This window comes from Passer domesticus, chromosome 3 (assembly GCF_036417665.1).
Source record: "Passer domesticus isolate bPasDom1 chromosome 3, bPasDom1.hap1, whole genome shotgun sequence".
Classification (NCBI taxonomy): domain Eukaryota; kingdom Metazoa; phylum Chordata; class Aves; order Passeriformes; family Passeridae; genus Passer; species Passer domesticus.
In genome coordinates this window covers 70,199,558-70,219,421 of record NC_087476.1, presented here as the reverse complement: position 1 = coordinate 70,219,421, position 19,864 = coordinate 70,199,558, and the positions used below count along the sequence as shown (strand labels likewise).

General features: G+C 45.8%; 1 long non-coding RNA gene across 4 annotated transcripts; it reads left to right on the top strand.

Annotated features, from left to right (window-relative positions):
• The first annotated feature begins 587 nt into the window (after window positions 1-587).
• Window positions 588-18,964, top strand: LOC135296885 (uncharacterized). Of its 4 annotated transcripts, none has more exons than XR_010358908.1 (5): window positions 588-804; window positions 14,926-15,055; window positions 16,214-16,334; window positions 17,050-17,346; window positions 18,873-18,964. It is a non-coding gene; the product is annotated as an uncharacterized LOC135296885 (long non-coding RNA). The 4 variants fall into 4 exon arrangements; XR_010358909.1 differs by adding an exon at window positions 2,465-2,548 and having other exon boundaries at window positions 16,214-17,346; XR_010358907.1 differs by having other exon boundaries at window positions 16,214-17,346.
• Window positions 18,965-19,864: the final 900 nt, after the last annotated feature.

Sequence of the window (19,864 nt, the reverse complement as noted above, 5' to 3'; positions counted from 1 at the left end):
TTCTCCCTCCCTTTCTGCTGAATTAATTAGCCAGGCACTCCGTCCCCTCTGGAGGAAGGCATTGGGATTTGGTCTTACCTCTACCGTTTCTGTTCTGTGAAGCAGCGTGTCTGATCATCCTGATTCACCCTGGAACTGAGATGTGGAATTTGGCTTGATACCCATTGGAAGGAAATTTAAATATTCATGCCTATAGCAATTTCTTTTGCAGACTACTCCAGCAAGCAAATGTGTCCCAGCTGGGATACCTGCTGTGCACAGCATGGGCAGGAGCATCTCTTTCCCTGCCTGCCTCATCTTGTCCCGCTCCGGCCCATCCTGGGGCCGCTCCTGAAGGCACCAGACCCACATGCCGTAGGACTGGCATACGTGCCAAGGAAGCTCCGTGTACCCACAGAAGGGCTGGGGGCCCTCCCCGCCTGGGGACCTGCGGGGGCAGTTCTGGCTGAGTCAGCCACAGGAGCGCCGAGGCCGCCCTGGGCACCAGCCCCTTCTCGCCCTCCTCCTCCCCCGGAGACACGAGCTGGCCTTTAATCAGCGCTGGCTGAGCTGGGAGCTGTCAGCATGGCTTTTGTTCCGCGCACGGGTGTGCTGCGAGCGGGCTGGAGCGCTGGCCCGCGGTGACTCAGCAGGCCCAGCCCTGCCCCGAGGCGGGAGGCCCGGGAAGGCCCGCGCTGCCCGGCCGGCATGCGGGGCTCTCTCCCTTCCCACTCGCCTTAGGGAGAAACTGCTGCGAATTTCACGGACCGGTCTAGCTAAGGCAAACAAAAGGGAAATGAATTCTGAGGGGGGGAACTGACATCGGTAAATAGCGAGGGCATTGCTGAACGAGGGGGGCTGGTTGTTTTCCGGCAGAAGCAGAGGCGGGCAAGGGCAAGCTTAGAAAAGAAGGGAAAAGCGGCAGGGCAAGGGCAGGGATGTCTGCAGAGAGAACTCGGCAGATAAAAGGCAAAAGAACAAAGGGAGAGACGCTGGGGAAATATGACTGAGCAGATGCATTGCTTATCTGCTCCCGCATCAAATACAATTCCTGTGTGTAAACCAAAAGCAATGACTAACCCAAAGCCGAGGACTGGCCTGTGGGAAGGGGTTGTGCTGCTGTAATCAAAGGGCCGAAGTTGAACCATTTTAGTGAAAGCATGGCACACGTGAGCTGCTGATAGAAGAAAAAAAAAAATCTGGCTTTATGGCTTCCAACGAAATATCACAAAAACGGCGGCTTCCTGGTGCAAAGTGCTGATCCTGTACAAATGCTTGCTTCCATTTGTTCAGAAATTGTTGACAAGTGTGCTGGCTGCCTTTGTGTTGGATAAGGCACAGTTTGTCTTCCAACAGGTGGTTTAATGCCAGGGGGAAAAAAAATAAAAAATTGAGAGCCAGAATAAGCACATGGTACAGAATTTTGGCTCTTCCAGCAGAAATGTGCCTGGGAGTTCACAAATAATCCTGATCAGTCTTATCCTGGGTACTACCACTTGTCTGAATTTTCACTTAAATCAAAGCAATTTTAGTTTAATTGGCTATTTCAGTTAAATATATGTCAGTACAAATGTTTCTAGTTCTTGGGTCCCAATATAACTAATTTTCCAAGGCAATGCAAATGGCAAGAGTACTGGTGCTCATGATTCTTAGAGCAGTAACACATGCATTTGATGTGCATGCAAACACATGCATTTGACAAACACCTGCAGCTGTTTTAGGTGCTAGAGGACTCCCGTGGTGTGTGGGGTGAGCAGAGAGAACTTTCCATGGGGTGCTGGGGCCAGGCAAGGGGTTTGGGCAGGGGCAGATGAGAAAAGCCATGGCAGGGAGCTGACAGGCAGGAGCAGCTAACATCTTCCAGCCCCTGAGTGGGGTGGAAACCTCCTTCCCCGGGTTTATTGCTGCAAGGTGTGTGCTCGCCTGCTCACTCACCCTAACCTGCCCTCACCTGGGGTTTGAACTAGCACGTCTGGCCGAATTTTTGGGATGACTGTATGAATGTTTGTTTCTGCCACCTCCGGGAGAGGAGCAGTGCAGACAGATGTAGGCGGCAACATCTTCAAATTACAGCTTAATCCACAGCAGCTCATGAGTCAGGCTGTGACTCACAGGCAGAGACAACTCGGCATGAGGGGCACGCAGCTCCTGCCCCGAGTGCCTGCGGTGCCTGCATTGGGGCTGCACACATCAGGCCAGCCAGCGGGCAGCTGTGCTGCTGCAGGAGCCAGCTGCTGCAGTCCGGGCACTGCAGCCTCCCGCCTCAGCCAGGGGTCCAGCAGCAGTGCAGGCCACGGGGACATGTGTCACTTCTGAGGCCAACCCTGTATAAATTACTGACAGTGTGGCCTGGAGACCCACATGTCCTCTAAATCCTTTAAACTGCGTTTCCAGAGCAAAAGGAGGGTGGAGATGTGTTTTTATACCACTGTGTTGGTTCAAATAACTGCTTAGATATAAAAATTAACTCCCACACATCCTGCAGCTTCTTGAGGTTTTACTTTTTCTTTCGTTCTGAGAGAAATGAGCCTTAAGTGACTGAAGATCAAGAATATTTCTACCGGTACAAGTCTGTTGCTGCTCAGAGGAAATGGGGTTTCTGTGAAGGTCTGATTTTAGGTGAACCAGTGATTTTAGTTGCATCAATGTTCCAGGCATTAAAGGCAACCCTGCATTTTAAATGTCTTGTATGCTCAAAAAAACTGTCTACCCTAGGCCAGTCCCAAGGCATGAATATTAATGAAAGAGTTTCCCCACATGAACAACATGTACTGTCACATGCCTTATGCCTGCCTTGAATTTAAAATAGCCTGGGAAGTCTCATGTCACTGTAAGTCCCCATCAACCGCAGGTAAATGCTGTGGGTGATACTGTTCTGCTGGGATGCATTTCTAAGTAGCTTCCAGAACAGCTCTCCTGTGGGGAGTGGACTTGATCTGGGCTGAGTACAATTGGGCTTTGAGGACTCCAGGCTTGGGTGCACAGGGCAGAGCTGTTTGTCTCACTGTTTCCACACGACTGCTTTATTTTTAACGGCCAGGACTGAATTTCCCAAAAGGACTGCATCCTCACAGACAACAGGATATTAAATTTTAGTGACAGATTTCCGCAGTGGTCACTTTTTTTCCAAAATCCACAGAGACCAGGGTGGCTGTCAGAGCAAATGTGCTGAGAATGGGTGCTCCATGCAGCACATCTCCTGTTCCAGGGGCCAGTGTCCCTTCCGTGTCCTCCTCTGGGAGGAGAAGGGCAGGCCAATCAAAGAAGCTTCTCTGGCATTTTGTCTGAGCTATGAAAAGCTGATAGCTAGAAAGATCCTTCTGTGTTTTGTCCTTTGAAGGGACATGTTTAGTGTCACTGCCTTGCTTCAGACACCTGCCATATGTGGTGTTGAGAGCAGCTCTAAGTGGGACAGCAAGGTTCCATTTGCGTCTCTGAGGAAACCTGTCTCTTATTCCCAGCACACTGCTCTCCTCTGAGCTCTGACTTGCAAACCTGTCCATTGCTCCCTGCATATCTGCGCTTCACAGGCACCATTGCTTTTAACTGGGGAGGGCTGGCCATTGGCAGGGTGGCAGCAAGCCTGGTGCTGGGGCATTTCTCAAGGCATTCTTGCCATGTCCCTTTCCCATAGGCATTTGGCCCAAGCTGGTTATCACTTCTTTGAAGACTAACATATAGTAAGTGTATTTACTTAGAACAGGGAAGTAGGAAAACACTAATGGTGAGCAAACTGACTGGGGAGGCAAACATCTCCACTTCTCCTTTTTGGATGTTTTCCCAGCTCATACAAGTATCTCGTTGAGCCTGACTCAGCCTGTGTCGACAGATCAGCAACGACCCGCAGTTCCCCATCACATCTCCCTCCACCAATCCCCTGTCCTGTGCCAGCCTGCAGTGGCTGGAGGCAGGGGGGGTCTGGCTGGGGTGGTTCCTGCTTCCCTGTTTCCCCTCAGAGGGGTCTGGCTGGGGTAGCTCCTGCTTCCCTCAACACAACGAACACCCTGGCCTGAACAAAAAGGGTGAGGCTGCCCTGTGATTCCATGGCATGCAGTGAGTGACTGGCATTGCCACACTTTCATTACCTCTTTTGTATGCTGTAATATGATTATCCCTTCCTCTTCTCCTCCCTATGCCCTCCAAAGGCTCACTAAATCTGGCAGGAAGTGGTGAAGGGAGTTGTGCCCTTTGCTGCAGCTGCCCTGTCCTTTCCTGCCACCCCTACCTGCCCTTGGTGGAGTACAGGCAGCAGCTGTGGGATGGGTAGGTAGCCAGTGGTTGTGCCTGGGGTTTGCTCCCATTGGCAGCACCAGGCCTCCTTCCACACAGCTGCTTCTTTCAAACTGTTTCTGGAGTTTCAGGTGGGCTTGGAGAAATTACAACCAAAGTACTTGGGAGATACTACAATTTTGTTATAGTGAAAACTGCCTTCCTTCTTCCCCTCTCAAACTTCTTGCTCATGCCCAGCCCTGTTCAGGGGCTGCATGGAGGCTCACATCTGGGACCAAGTTAAAAATAATTTCCATTTTTGTGTGATTTTTCAGCCACATAATTTCCTTGATCACCTTCAAGTGAAAGCACTGCATGGGAAGGGAGCAGGAGTGGGGCACTCATGGTGTGGGTGGCCCCCAGAGGAGACATGGGTATGCTCCCACAGATGCCCACTCATAAAACCAGTCCTTGGAGGTTTTTGAGGCAGGCTGCAAGAGGCTGAGATCACACCCATTAATTGTTCCCTTTGCCTGCTCTTCCCTTGCCTGATTACAGGTTGTCTAGACTGGGAAGTGCAGGTTTTGCTCTTGGAACATGATCAGAATAAGGTGCAACATGCCATCCATCCTGCCTGTGCAGAAAAGGGATGTCAGTGCCTGCTCAAGGAGGCTTTCTTTCTCTTTTGGCTTGGGCTGGCTCTAGATCTGCCATCTCCTGGTGCAGGGAGAGGATGGGGCAGTCCCAGACTACACAGTGCCTGCTTTGCAGGTAGGGCTTGGATCTCCAGGCACTGAAAAATGACTCAATGTGGATCAGACTCAGTGGTGGTGTTAAACACCAGTCACTTCAAAGCTGTTGTCAGTTGGTAAGAAAATAATTTAAAATTAAACCAGTTCTGAAACTACCTACCGCAAGTGGTTACAAGCCTGAGTGTTGTAAACTGGACCGTTTCCTCTTTTCCTCACAACGATCGTGTCCTTGATTCCTCCTTTAGGCTGCTTTGGCAATTCTTGCACAGTAATAAAAAGGCATGACACAGCATATGTTTTGTGGCTCACCTTGCCAAACAAAATTACAATGTTAGCGTAGCTTCTTTGCCTTTGCATAATGAACTCTACAAAGAAGCTGGAGAGAGGGTAAGCATCTCTGCCAAGATAAAAGTAAAAACAAGAAGTACAAAGGTCTGGTTTAAAGCAGTCTCAGTTTAAAGTAATTCTTTTTTGAATGACTTATCTTGAAACTGTTACAGACAGTTAGGGAAAGTCATAGAGTTTCTAAATGGCTGTTATGTTCTAACTCTGCAGCTTTATTGCTTAGAAAAAATAGATGCAACTTTGAGAGCTCACAAACGTGTCACAGCAGAGCATCATCTGCACAACACATGCTGGGGCCAGGAGGAAGTGGGCTGCAAAGGAACTTCTTATTCACCATTCCTCAGGCTGGACGGACTTATTTGCATTTTTAATAGCATTCAGGACAATGTTTATATCATGGTAATTACACTGACTGACAACAGGGGGAATTTGGTGTGTGGGCAGGAGGTTGTTTGAGAGAGAGTGGTGCCCAGTCATGCCACCTTTTTCATCACCTTATGGTCACCCCTCAGGGAAGAGAAATGGGAGCATGGACCTCACTGGGAAGTCCAATGGAAGGGAAGGATTTCCTTATAGAATACTCTGATGACAGAGTAAATGGAAAATCCTTCAGCCTATGGATCTGCTAAATCTGTTTCAGGAAAAAGGCAAAAGGCTGCCCCAACAATTGTACTGCATTTATGTCACTAAATACCTTTGTTAATAGCTGAGATTCAGGCAGAGTGAGTGGTTCAAATAATGTACATTTAAGATCAGTACCTCAATAATGACAAAGACAAAACTCCCAGCAAAAGATCTGGCATGTAGTTTCAGGAAATCCAGCTAAGGGGAGTTAAGGAGAGTTAAGGGGACATAAAGGGGAAAAAGAAGAAAAAAAGAAAATAAATGGGTGAGGAAAATTTTGTCATCGGCTCTGGCAGGGCACCCAAATCTTGCCTATCATAAATGAGATCCAGTCATTTGACAGGTATTAGATCTGTTCATGATTTAATCACACTGAAATATCACCTTGTTATCCCAACCCTTTTTTGCCTAGATCACCTCTGTGTTCATTGTGATGACTTTTGATTTATATACTATGGATGACTTTGATAGCATTTGCTAATGATATAAGAGTTGAGTCAACAACTCTTTTCTTGGTAAGAAGTAGCATCAAGGAGAATAATTTAGTTGTTTTTAATAACAAAGACAGTCAAATCTCCAAATACAGTGGCAAGATAAGTCAGTTCTTGAAGAACAGCAAGAGGTGGAATCAGTGTGGATGGAAATGTTACCAAATCTGTAAAGCAGCTCTGTGTCTGACAATAGTCACCTCGAATAAAGCACCCTGAGGTGCCCTTCCAGCTCTCTGTAGGCACAATTTCCATGGGATACATCAAAACCATCTTCATTCCCAGGCCATCTCACCATGGTCCACATGTCCTTGGAGGCTGAGGGAGCTCATCCATGGTACTGGCCCTGGAGCAGCACACCCAGGAGGTGGCCAGAGCCCAGCGGCATCTCTGGAAAGAGTCAGAGATGCTGCACACTGAGACATGCTCAGCTCATCCCCTGCACAAAGCAAGGAAGACCCAAACATCAACCCCTAGCCTTCAGCATAGCACAACTCTGTGGGTGAGCACACCTCCCTTGGAGGCAGGGATGGCTTTGTGGATGCTCTCTCATGTCCACATAGCATTCATGGGTCAGCTTCAATGCTTCTGGGCATCAGTGCCCCATTTTGGATGATTGCTGCTATTTTTATGGTGGTGGGTGTCTGGCAGTGGGGGCTCTGAGCCAGCTTGGTGTGCTGCTGCACCCTGAGTGCTCCTGAGCTGCAATTGATGGCATAAAGCTTCCAGTAAATCAAGTGGCTCACAAAAACATGATTGACTGCTTTCACAATGTGATTAAAATTACCAAGGGTAAACATTTCAAATGTTCAATAATTTACATCACCACCTGTACTTTAAAGTGCCTTTCCCCATTCCACTCCCTTAACCTTATGGGATTCTTCCCATGTTCTTGAAACCATTTCCTTCCTCACTTCAGATGTCATTGCAGCTGAACACTCACATAATAAATAAAAGTACTCTATGGTTGGAGATTGTGCTGGGGATGAAAAACATAATGCCATTTATTATAAAATCATCTGGGCGGACAGCTGATCTTAGCATGCACTCTGCATCCTTTCAAAATCCAGACAATTTGTAAAGTACTATTGCAAAATTTGGGTTATATTCCAGCTCGCTTCTTATGATTCTTATTTTTATGAAAGCATTTTCAAATGTGATTTCAGTTAGGTTTTTTCCATGCTGGCTTTTCACTCTAATCAATGTTACCGAAGCTAGGCCTCACCTTCATGGTTTAGTTTGAAAGGTTCTAAATGTAAATTTGGAACTTGCATTGCACATTACTGAGCTGTTTGTTTTTTTTATATTTGTTAACTAGGACTCCAGCATTCTTCAGTTTCCTACAAGGTAAGCTCTTTGGTGAACTAATTCTTCAGGATGGACATGAACTGAATTATTGGAACAAAAAAAAAAACCGGTAGGGAAGAGGTGGGGTAAATTGTCCCTCCAGCTACTTCTGCTAACATGTTAATAGCAGGACAAGTCCTGGGACTGACCTGTGGCTTTCAGTCCTCTCCTGGCAAAGCAGGAGGTCTGAGCAGTGGAGGTAGGTGCAGGGGTTTGTGCCACTGGCTGCTCTCAGAGCAGCAGTGGAAGGACTATCTGTTACAACATGCTTTTCCCTCAGGTGAGTTACTTTTAATAGATGCTTTGTTTTAGGAAATGATGAGTTGGCATTGCTACTTTTGACTTTACTTCAGGGAAGATGTAGGTTCAGGGGGGTTCTCTGCTTCCAGTAGTGTGATTTCTTTTCATAAGAGTAGGCTGATGCAAATACACCAGTTGTCTAAGCCTCTAGGTATGTATTTAGAAAATAAATACATTACCCATCCATGTCTTTTACAGGGAAGTCTTTCAAGTCTTCCCACCTTTTTTCAGTGTTTTTAAGCATTGTACAGTCTGATCCAAAGACCAAGAGCATGACCAGGAGTGTTCTCTGAATGATGAGAATTGATTCTGAATTAGATCATAAAAGAAGTGTGCACTGTGACAGCATTTTGTAAATTTGAGCTTTTTTTCTTTTTCATGAGAATCTGGTTTTTTGCAACCCGTCTGAGTAGGAGAATATGCAGCGTTAGCACCGTGAGTTCACCCAGTCAAACATTTGTGATCAGTTTATTCTCCCTGGGGTTTGAAGGTCTCTTCACATTCCCAAGGAGCTTCTATGACTCAAAGAGCAACCATCAGAGGACACGTCACATCAGCAGTTGCTAGACAAAGAACAGAAATCAGACTGCTTGCAAGGATACCAGCTGTGGATGTATCATCATAGCTCTTCTGCAATAGTGGAAAAGTTGCTTTCTTTTTATATGGTTATGTCAAGAGGAATCACTTACAAAGTTGGGCTCACATGGTTGTTTGGAGTATTGAAGTCAACAGCTCCTTTAACAACAATCCCAGCATCTGGGCAGATATCCATGGGAGCTTTGGGAGCTCTCTTTAGTTCTCTTTTTTTTAGTTCAGGATGCCCCAGAAAGAAACACCATTTATACTGCATTAACTAGCTGCTACTTCACCCCTAATGCCAAGACTTGATGTAGTGAAGCAAAACTACAGTGAAGTAATGAAATCAATAATGTTATTAAAATAACTTGCAGCAGTTACCAGACACCCTGCTGGCCAATCTTTCATTCCTAAGGGGATGTCAGCAGGAACATGCCAGGGCCACAGATAACAGCCAAAAGCCAACTTGCCTTCACCCCACTCAGGGAAGCTTTTCCAGAACAAGCACAGCGGCAGGCAGCCAGGGAGAGTCCCAGGATGGATGAGGGTCAGCTTGGGTGGGATGGCAGCAGAGAAGAGAGGATAAGCAGCTCCAAAAAGGTAGTTTTTGGCTTGCAGTTTTGCATAAGAAAGCTTTTCTACCACTAATGAAGCTAGAGTGATACATTACCAGGAGCAGTGCATACTGTGCACTGGAAAAAGCTGTCTGGAAAAGATTAATCTGGTCTTGAAGGCCAGATGTGTCTTGGTTGGCCATTGAGAGGCTGGAGGGTCTGGCTTATTGATGGATGCAATGAAGACAAAACAGCTCTGCTTGGCCTGAATCTCTGTGTTTAAAAACACATTTTATTGTCAATGCATAACTGAATAAAGAAGATTAACTATATGCTAGTACGGCCTAAGCCTTCTTACTGTGCAAAGACCATAAAACCATCCTAACACAGACAACCAGAACTGAGAAAGTATTTTAATAACACACTTTTACTGGTCATGTTTTACACAAATATTTCCACCACTATTAGCCACATCTCCTGGAAACAAGTTCATAGGCAAGTAATTTTAAGTGCTAAATATGCAGGGTCCTCTCTGTCTGGCTCTATTCTGGTACTCTGTCTATGCCCTTCCCTGAACTGACTGCAGCTGCCATCTGTCTAGCTTCTTCCTGGCCATCTTCTCTGAAATTTTTTATTCTAATTAAAATAGGGGAACTGATTTTGCAGGTGATGGTGACAAGCATGTGGTGTGAGCTTTTCTTGAAATATTAGAATGATTTCTAGAAAAGGAGGCAGAGAACAAAACCCCACAAAGACACAACAGTGGACTTTGAGACAAACTTCAGCTAACTCACAGTGTTAGTATACACAAGCCCAGAGGAACAAATCCAAGGCAGAAAGAACATTTGGGAAGTTGGCAGTGCCCTAAGGAAGTCGAATGAAAGGCACATAACTACTGTGAGCCTCTCTGCTGGGGCAACTTAGCACAAGTGCAGAAGGAAGAGAGTAAGGTATCAACTGGCTAAGTCATGAGCTCTTCATTAGTCTCAAAAGTGCAGAGGAAGCTCACAGAAAGTGGAACTAGGTCATGTTAGTGAGTATGAAAGAGCAGCATAAGCGTGGAGGAGCAACATGAAGATGTAAGTGATGCAATAAACAGTGGGCGTGAAGCGTATGCACTAATAGCAACAGGAGAGCCAAAGAAAGAGCTGAGTTTCACAAAGAGAAGCAGACACTGAACTGATGATGTCAAATATCAAAAGTGTTTGATACTTTTTCCTTCAGTTTTTGCTCAAAAGTGCCTCATTTAAGACAATCAGCATAAGCAGTCCAAGGATAAGAATACTGGCTTCAAGAAAGAACAGAGAGGTCAGACAGTGTCTAAACAAGTCAGACATATTCCAACTGGCAGGCTCTAAAAGTCTTCTACCGTGACAGGTAAAGCAGATGAAGCCCACTCAGCACATCAGCACAGAAGTCAGGGATGGGGACATGTGTTTCTTTCTTGGGAAAGGCCAATCTAGCACCTACCACAAAAAGGGAAGGACAGACAGGAGGAACCAGGAATCAGAGACCAGACAGATTAATTTCAATTCCTGGAAAATTACTGGAAGTGGTTATTGGATAAACTATTTTCCAGCACCCAGAAGACAACAAGCAGATGAAGAACAGTGAGTACTGATTTGACAAGAACAAATCACATCAAATCAATCTAATTTTCCTTCTACAGTAGGTCTTAGATCTTGATTTTAGGGCAGCTTTTGCCTTTGTCTCACCTGACACTTTCATAAACCGAGCAAAGAAGCACAGCTTTGAAGAACCTGCTTTTAGAAGAGTGTACAGCTGGTTGGAAAACCAGACTAAGAGCAGTTATAAATGTTTCACTGTCAAACAGGCAGTACGTATCAAATGAAGTCTGAAGCCATCTGTTTTGTGTCTGGCAGCACACAGTATTTTCATTAATATCTTAAAAAAAAAAGAAACAAGAGCAGGGAACATTTATTAAATTAGCACAGGACACTATGAAGAACAAGCACTTTGGAGAACAGGAGGAGAATGCAAAACAATCTTGACAAATGAGGTAGAGGGATGGGAAGCGAAGCGCCATTCAGAACGGACAAATGGAGCTCTGGGTTTTTGTGGGCGTCATCATGGACTGCAAGACCAGCTGGGGAACAACCAGCACAGCAGCAGTTCTGAGAAGAAGAAGATCTAGGAATGTCAGCTCAACATGAATGAGCGTGGTCATGCTGCAGTAAAAAATGAAAGTGCTCTAATGAGGTGAACAAACAGAAGTGCAGCTTGTGACAAACAGGAAACCATTCTCTCCCTGTTGGCTACGTTGTCAAGGCTTCATCTGAAGTAATCTCTGCAGTTTTGGCCACTGTAGTTCAGGAAGATTGAGCTGATTGAAGAAAGTGCAAAGGAGAGCAGTGGCAGTGGTCCAGAAATGGTGCTGAGTGGAAAAAGCTGAATAGTCTAATCATAAAAAAGTCTGTTGGTCTGTACCACAGTGTAGGGGCTAGGAAGAAATGATAGAGATTATCTAATATATAAACCAGGAGGGGAGTAATCTCATTTTTAAGTCCATCAGGGCTACTAGAGCACCAGAGTAGGCTGCCCAGAGTTGAAGAATACCCAGTGTTAGAGGGTTTTGAGGACTAATGCAAAATCCCCCCATGGGGCTTGGGGAGGAGCAGTCAGGCCAGCCTGTGATTCTGCCAGCCCCACCTCTAACAATTTCCAGGGGTGGATAGTCTTTGGGATTCAACTCACTGCTGGCATCTGAACATCTTCAATACTGAAGGCCATTTTTCAGTAGGAACAACTGAATCAATCAGAGTAATTGTATCTTTAATGAAATAGTTTTGGTCAGAAGAAGGAGGGCAACAGGAAGACATAAACTCAGTGTTAATTAGGGCAGTGTAATACAATCGGGTGATATTAGAATTTGCTTGCAGCCTACCTGGTGTTGTGCCATGGACAAAAGTCATATCTTGTTGCAAGCTTTTGGAAATCTGCTGCTACAAGTTTCCTCTTGCAGCTTACTGAGTGACACCCTGTTTCTGGATACTCACACTCACTCTTTGTCCTCTGTTACCTTGACAGTATCCTCCCCTCTGGTATCCTGTAGGGACTGTCCTATTGTTGCAAATGCTTCCTGCTTCTTGCTCTTAGAAGAAATCCTTGCCTCAAAGGCCTCTTTGGCTGTAATACCCCCTAGCCCTCCAGTTCCCTGCCTTTCCTTAGGTGTCTAGAAATGCAGCTCTGCTGTCCTCCAATTCATGTTAGCCCTCTCCTTAAAGCCCTTCCCAGAGTTTTATATCATGTGGTTTTGTAGCCCTCTCTGCTTACTAATGTCTTCCCCTCTGGCCTTGGTCTCTTCCCAGGACTCTCAATTTGCCGCCCTAGACTTCCACACTTCATCACCCGAAATCAGTGTCATACATTTGCCTGGCTGCCCACAAAGCTGAGCACTCCACACAGGAAAAGGAAACTACCTCCCAGCTCAAGTGAAATGCAAAGCAGCAGCTCTGGTAGTCCTCAGCAATCCCATTTGAATCCTTGGCCTTCCTTTCTTCCTTCACCAGATTAATTAATTTCTGTCTTCTCATGACCCAGTCTCCTACTGGTACAGCAGAATAGGTGGCTAAAAAGGTGCATCCTGACCTCAAACACCCAAATAATCTAAGGAGGGGGGTTGTGGCACAAGTAAAAACCTCACACCACATTTTTAAATAAATGCTGCAGGCTGAATTCCTTTAAGTTAGTTCTTGGATGTGATGATGCACTATGTAAAACAGTCTGACTTGAGTATGTTCACTTGTTTCACCATTTGCTGGGTTCTTGTTAACTGTGTACCGATTTGACACTGAGCTCCTTGCCACAGTATGCATTGTCATATATGTCAAATATATAAAACATTGCCTAGCTGTACTTTTGTTAGAGAGATTTCGCACGCCCCCACACAGGGCGATGTGCCCTGCAGAAAATGCTGCAGCATCCCCAGCCAGGAAGCTCTGGCAGGAGAAATGTTATGACAGTGCAAACATTTACCTCCGTTGCAGGCGTGATAGGAAGTGACACTGCAAACAGACATGTTTGAGCAACCTGGTCCCAAAAGGTGTGGAAGGTGTTCCTGCTCCTGGCAGAGGGGGTTGGAATGAATGATCTTAAAGATCCCTTCCAGCTCAAAGCAGCCTATGATTCTATGATTCTTTGTAACTAGTCAAGGCCTCAGCCTTGGGCATATCAGTTTGTCTTTTAACCAAAAGCAGTCCTGAAGCTCTCTGCTCCCCAAAGCCTGAAGGCATCTGCACACAGCCAATGTCCTAAGTGAAACCTGCATAACCTGCCTGAAATCCCCCAAAAAACCACCCCAGAAGCTCTGACACAGTCTGCGTGTGCATGTCGATCCTAATTGCATCCAGTGAATATAAAAGCCTTCAGTGCCAGTGCAGGCATTGCAGTGCCATGGTGGAAAACATTAGAGAGAATTAACAAAGGTCCCAAAGAAAAAAAAAGTGCAGCTAAAGGAAGCTATACTGAGGAGTACAACATTTGACTTGTAAGTGTTGTGACCTGAACCACAATCCAAAACAGTCCCGAGTTTCAGGTGTCAAAAACTTGAAATGAAAATAATGAAAACTTGTCATTAAAATAATAATAATTTTGCTGAAGTATTCTTTAAAAAGGACAATCCTCATAGACTTGTGTTGATTAAGACAAAATCCATAGATGCTGGCTGGGTGCTGCAGGAGCTTCCAAGGCTGTCACTTTTCCCACTCACACCATGCTACCTCTCTCCTCCAAGCTAGCTTCTCACCAGTTTCGTTCCTCTGCCACCTCACCCCTCACAGACATTACTTTTCTAAAAACAGTGTACAAATAGGCTCTGTGAGAGATGGGAGCAGAAAGCACTCCACAGCTCAGGGCTGTTTCCCCTTGCATCCCTCTGCAGAGCTGTAGGGTCTCCGGCAGCATGAGGCCAGCTCCTCACCTTTGCTCTTCACTTCCAGTACCCTGTTTACAAAACTCAATAAAAACCCCTCAAGGCTAAGGACTGAAACTTTGGCACTGGAGGAGAGTTATTCATCCTCCACAGCTGGTAAGTGTGCCCACTGACCTACATCATGCCAGCAGCATCAAAGATGGGCAGCAGGTCTGAAAGGCTCAGCACAGACACCTGGCCTTTCCTACAGGAAAAGCATAGGCTGTAAATATGCCTCCAGGAAGGTGTCAGTGACAGGGACACTGGCTATACGTGCCACAAGGCAGACTTTGCTGTTATTCCAGCACTAGAGAAATGATGTAACAGCAGTACTTTTTTGGAATTCAGCAGCATCCACCCATTAGGCTGCAGAGGATGCCCACATACAAGGCTGCAGGCTGGGGTTCCTCTTCTGCTTCTGCTACCAGTACAAAAACACTGAGATGGAAACCAACAGGAGATAAAACACACACTGCTGAAAATATCAGTTGTAGTAACTCTTAGGACTAACCTTAGGTGTCAGATGAGTTGATGTCTCTCTTGAACATATGAACCATTATGTGGGTATAACAGCAATACACTCCATAATCCCTTCCGTATTTGGCTTTATTGGCTTATTGTGCAGAGCCATTAGAATCAGGATCATCTCTTAGGAAGCTGTTAATGGGATGCAAATTGCATGAAAGATTTCTCTGCATCAATAGAAAACAACCTAGTAATACATTCTTGCATAAAAATCTGCATAAAAATCTGCTACAAAAGATATACTTTGAAAGAAGCAAAAATCCTGCATGACTAAGGAAGAAATATGCTTTTCACAGGAAAATGAGTATCAGGATTGGAACTAGACATGACCTGTCTTAGAGCTGCTTGGTACCAAAGAACAAATGTGCCTTTAACTACTGAGGTATCCCGAAGATGTGATTCACACCGTATCGTGGCTAGAGCCAGGTAAAGAAAGTGCAATTAATATTTTATGCACTGAAAAATGTCATTTCAGTCTGACTAAGCCTGAATCTGTGCTGAATTTAGCAAATAGCCATGGCCAAAATGTGCTATATAAATGCTGCACATATGCAATATATATGCTATTTGAATTAGAAGTCTAAGCATCTTGCTCTAAGTAATGCATTTCTACTTTTCATGCTAAGTGATGATTCAAGACTGAAATTTGACTTGTAGTAAGGTAGAAACACCTAAAACTAAATAGCATGAAGTGCCAAGCAGTAAGTCAAGAGAAATTATGTGCTTTATCTGCCACATCACTTTGGGATTGTTTTTCTTTTTGGTGTGGACATCAGTGTGGCTGTGATTTCAGTTCATTGTTTCCTGCTATTAGTGTTCAGCCTGTGCCACCCAGACTGGCTGCCATGCCCACGTGGCATAAGTGGCAGAGTCCCCAGCACCTCTGTGCACTGTCCATCTCTCACATCGTGCCACGGATCTGCCTGTTCTCTCTGCAGTCATGTGAGGCCAAAAATGTCTGGCACCAGAGCACTGAGAAATACCAGGCCAGGCAGAGCTGCAGACGTGAAGCCCCTCAAACTTGTCACAGTGTCACAGTGGCAGTGGGCAGCCCTGGGGATACCTGCTACAAAGAGCCAGGAAGACAGAGAAGAAAAGCAGCATTGCTGAAATTCCTTGACCTTTTTCTGCTCAAAACACCCAGGCACAACAGGAGCCCAGAGTTTTCCTCCAGGGACAGTATTCTGTCTCAAGCATGAAAGACCTGGCTTCTCCTGAAATAACATCCAGCTCTCACTTTGTCTCCTGCTGGGCTCAGCTGATATACATGGGGGAGCCTAAATAAAGAAGTGCTGAACTCCTTGCCCAAGATTTTCCTCACCACTATCTGCATTCTTTTGCATTCATTAAAAACAAACAAACCTGTTTCCTGATAGCATGGAGGAAAATCACAGGGCTGGGTTATTTGGTTGTTTTTTGTTTTGGTTGTTTTTTTTTTTTTTTCCCCCACTTGCAAAAGGTACTTGAATGCTGTGGAGAGAAGCAGCTCTGCAGGAAATAGACAGGGAGATTCAAGTGGTTGGTAATAGACAAATGTTATGCAAAAGCTGAACAAACAAGAAATCCACTATCTCCATCTCTCAGGAATAGGAGGATGGAAAGAAAGATGGGAAAAAGAAAAAAGAATTGACACTGTTCTACCAGCCAGGTCTTAGAGAGGAACCAGCACACTCCCAGTCTGGCCCAACGAGCTGCCTTGGACAGGGTGAGTGGATGTCAGCCAGAAAGGTTGGGAAAAACAGTCCCCTTGTTTTGCAGTGACAGTTAGATCTCTGAGAGAGAGCTGAAAGAAACAACGAGTGTAGAAACCCACAGCCAACAGCAACAGCCGCCTCCAGAGGATGACAGGGGGACAAAGATAGCACTGGAGGCTGCGGCACTCCTTGGCACAGGGCTGGCCAGAGGCGGGAAGTACCTCACATCCTCTTCTCCGCATTGTTCTCCCAACTCCTCCGGTGGCTGGGAAAGTTTCTTCCAGCAATTTACCCCATCCTCACCCTGCAGCTGGCCAGCCTGCTGCTATTGATTCACTTCCCCAGGCATTTCTCTTACTGTCATGCTCTTGTGGCATCAAAGCAGCCACTGGGCTCAGGCAGGGGGGTGGCGCAGACTTCTCACTGTCAGAGGAAACTTTTCCTGCATACCAACATTTTTTAACCGCAGGGAATGGCAGTGGTGAGAGAAAGGGCAAATGAACACTCCACCAAGATACAGGTGGATTTAGGAAGCATTACTGCTACTTTAGGTGAGAGGCAACACCTTTCAGAACCCAGCACCACTCTATTACATGTAAGGTTGTTTTCCTTCTCAGCACAAAATAAAAATCATCAAACAAAGAGTCCTGGGTTTAGATGTGTAATTGGATCAAATTGTTGTTAATGACCTTGTTTCGTCTATTGTGCCTTTATTTTCCACCCCAGCTTGCACCAGAGCAGGTAGTGTGCTTAACACTGCCGTCGGGGTGACCTGACTTAGAGCCATCCTGGTTTTATTCTTCTCTTTGTGAAAAGAGTGTGTCCTTGGAAGAGGCCTTACATCCTGCAGGACAAGTCTGGGTCTCACTGCCAGAGAGCTACGGATGATTGCTAACGTGTCATGTCAAGATAAGTACAGGCTATGGTGTGGTGGACTGGAGGCTTTGAGAACAGCGTGCAAGCACAGAGCTTTAATGCTAAGGTTACAACTAAACATCACCTGGGGCCGGCTGCTTAAGTAAGGCAAGTCTTGTTTAACTGCAGGAAATAACATCTTGCAATAGAAATCTAATTACAATGAACAGTACCCAGTGTAAAGGTTAGAGTTTATGGATTAACAGTGAGAACTGATGCTGTGAACTGGGAGCTCATCTGGAACTGGCTGAAGGGGAAAAGGACATGCTGGAAGTTCATTATTTTGGGCACCAATAGGATGCAGTTATGGAAAGACAAGCATGATTCCAGGATGTGCTGGAGAGTGTGTTCAGCAGAAGTGAAAAACAGAGATGCTGATGTGCACAGACAGGTACTGAGGTGCTGAGTGCCATGGGGAGTCACCCAAGGGAACCTCTCTCCCTTCATCACTGAGTACAGGAGAAAGGTACAAAAATACAGTAACATTTCTCCGTATGGCACAAGAGAAACTGACTTGCTCATGGCTGTAAAGCAAAAGGTCTCTCTCTGGCAGAGCTGTTCTGGACTAGCGCAGCAGTCAGAGTACTGGGTAGAAGAGCCACAGTGAGCTTTGTGACAGCCAGGTTGGATCAGGACAAAAGCAGTGAGAGGCACTGTCTGCCACAGAAGAATCCAGGCTTCAGAGGCCATTAATCTTTAGCCCATGAACCTAGAGAAAAAATAGAAGCTGAAAATGGAAAATTTGTGTGGCTGTTTGAACTGGAAGGGAAAAAAAAAGTTCTACTAATGTGTCACTGCAACCCTTCTAGTGCTGGATGTAGCCAGTCTTTGATCCCAGGCCTTTCATGCACTTGCTAAAAGGCACAATGGCTGCAAGTCCTCCCTTGTGTTATTACTTACTTGGCTCAAGGGTGCATGGCAGTGTAAAGGGTATCTCTTGATGGCAACAAGGGGGAAGGAAGAAAGAAAGAAAGAAAGAAAATTAAAAATTTCATTGCAAAGACCACCAAGTGCCATGAAGGGCAGGAGGGTGGCAGACCCCCGTACTGGGTGCAGGCATACTGTAGAGGTGACCTTGTGTGGCATATTTAAAAATAGCAGATGCCACCGTACTTCCCACTCCGAAGGCTTCATGCTCCCTCCTTTGTCACATCCCCTACAGCACTACATAGCTTGTAAGTAATTTAAAAACACAACTAATTACTTCAGGGAGATGTTTAAGTACCTGAGTCTTCAGCAGATACAGGACACTTACAATGCTGCAGGCATTGTAATGCAAGAGCAGAAGGTCTCCTGGTGGGTGACTGTGCCAGAGGAACCAGCAGCCCCAGCACCGGTGGCACAGGGAGGTCACCCGTCAGCAATCCCCACAATCAACCTCTTGTGTGGGACATGTGAGAAAGCTCTCCCTTTCCTGTCGCACGCTGCTGAGTGCTCTGGCAGCTGCGGGCCCCTCCAGCACCCTGGCAGGCTTGAATAGACAGAGCTGCCCCAGAAACACCCAGATGTGTGCTGGGTTTCTGGGCTTTACTGGCACACCATGTGCGAGACCAGCATCGGGCCAGGGCACTGCTGTTTAGTTAATTTGGTTTTGTGATCTAATTTCCTTACTTTAACTCTTTTTGTTCCCCCAGCATCTTGAAAGGAAAGAAAGAAGAGATTCAAGACACCAACATCTTCAACTCCTTTACAGGGTCTCTGATATTTGCTCCCTAACCTGTGTTCCTTGCTGTAAAAGGTCCCCGTTCCCATGATTTAATGCACATGCCAAAACAAGCTGCCAGTTACGCTGCTCTTAATGCAAGGTGGCTCCAAAGGCACTGCCTGCCAGCAGAATCTGGCCCTCTGTAACAAAGAGGTTGCTGTGCAAACTCAGAGATGAGCAGTATTGCCTGACTTATGACATCTCAGCCATTTCACCCATCTTGCTCCCTCACTCCAGAGCAGGAGCACACCTTTGCAAGCCACAACTGTCTGCAGCACAGTCCACCCACACGCCAGTTGTTGGGATTCAGTTCCTGTGGCTTTTAGGAAGGATCACAGACTGGAAAAATCACTGGACTGTGAACAGCGTGTACCCCTCTGCTAATGAGAGCTTATGAAGGACCCATTTATTTCCCCTTCACTGAGAGGCCCTGGCAAAGCTATGGAAGGTGACTTCAGGCAAGCCACAGAGCATGGCTTTTTGACCCCGGATACACTGCATCCATCTAGTTCACTGCTCCTCTGATTCAGACCCAGCTTCAAGCACTGAGGGATTTTCCCAAGAATGTTGAATTTTTATGGCTCTGTCACATTTTGCTACAAGCCCCCAGCTTGTCTAAGATTCCCCTGTCAAGTTCCATTTTTCAGGCTCTTTGTGCAAAAATGATACTTAATGGAGGAGCCTCTCCAGCGTGTGCACAAGCAAGGAGTAAAGAATACACAACATACAATCCATAAATAGAGACACTTTAGGGGCTTTTTAAACATTCATGCTTTTTGCATAATTGATGACTTTCCATAACAGATATGGATGATAAACAGCTTTAAATAAAATGAAAATTTATCGTTGTCGTATCATTTATCAGCATTACGTTAAACTGTAAAGTGTGGGAAGAATATCGCCATGTTCTCAAATGAATCT